We start from the raw sequence: 1,029 nt of genomic DNA, 5'->3' as shown, positions 1-1,029 counted from the left end.
GGGGATATCTCGTCCAAACCGAATATTCACGACTCCGAGATCATGCTCTGCATTTGGTGGAACCAGCTCGGCGTCGTGTGGTGCAGTATGAGGTGTTAAAATCAAGTGAAACAATCACAGGTGCTCGTTATCGAACGCAGTTAATGCGTTTGAGCAGAGCATTTAAAGAGAAACGGCCGCAATAGAGCGAGAGGCACGATAAAGTGATTTTGCAGCACGACAACCCTCGACCCACGTTGTAAAGGAGGTCAAAATGTACTAGGAAACGTTAAAATGGGATGTCCTACCCCACTCGCCGTATTCTTCACACATTGCTCCCTCTATCACCTGTTTAGATCAATGGCGCATGGCCTGGCTGACGAAAAGTTCTGAACTCGTGAAGAAGTAGGAAATTGGATCTATTCTTGGAACGTTACAAAAGATGAACAACTTTTTCGACGCTGGATTCGTACAGTGCCCGAAAGATGGGAGAACGTATTGGCCACCGGTCGAAAATACCTTGAATGATACAAGTGTAATCAATTTTTTTCTCTAAAGCCTCAAATGTTGGGGAAAAACGGGGGAAGCAAAGTTGTACACCTTGTAAACAAATTTATGCCGGCCCTGGTATCAGATTTTCAAATGTCGCATCGGTAGTACATCTATACCTTTTACAGTTAAGTTGAATTTCAGGAATAAATTTCAGTATTTCACAGTGCTTGTAGAGATATTTACACGGCTTGGAAATTGCTATGTTGGTACTCAGATCTAAAACTCCGGGAATGACGAGGATCGTAAGACGACAACATGTTAATATGTAACTCATTAGAAGGTTTGCTCCATAATGAACGTTGTATAATATATACAGGGTGTTACAGAAAGGTACGGCCAAACTTTCAGGAAACATTCATCACACACAAAGAAAGATGATATATTATGTGGACATGTGTCCGGAAACGCTTACTTTCCATGTTAGAGCTCATTTTATTACTTCTCTTCAAATCACATTAATCATGGAATGGAAACACACAGCAACAGAACGTACCAGCG

The sequence above is a fragment of the Schistocerca gregaria genome, unplaced genomic scaffold (assembly GCF_023897955.1).
Source record: "Schistocerca gregaria isolate iqSchGreg1 unplaced genomic scaffold, iqSchGreg1.2 ptg000362l, whole genome shotgun sequence".
NCBI classification, from domain to species: domain Eukaryota; kingdom Metazoa; phylum Arthropoda; class Insecta; order Orthoptera; family Acrididae; genus Schistocerca; species Schistocerca gregaria.
This window is presented reverse-complemented; position numbering follows the sequence as displayed.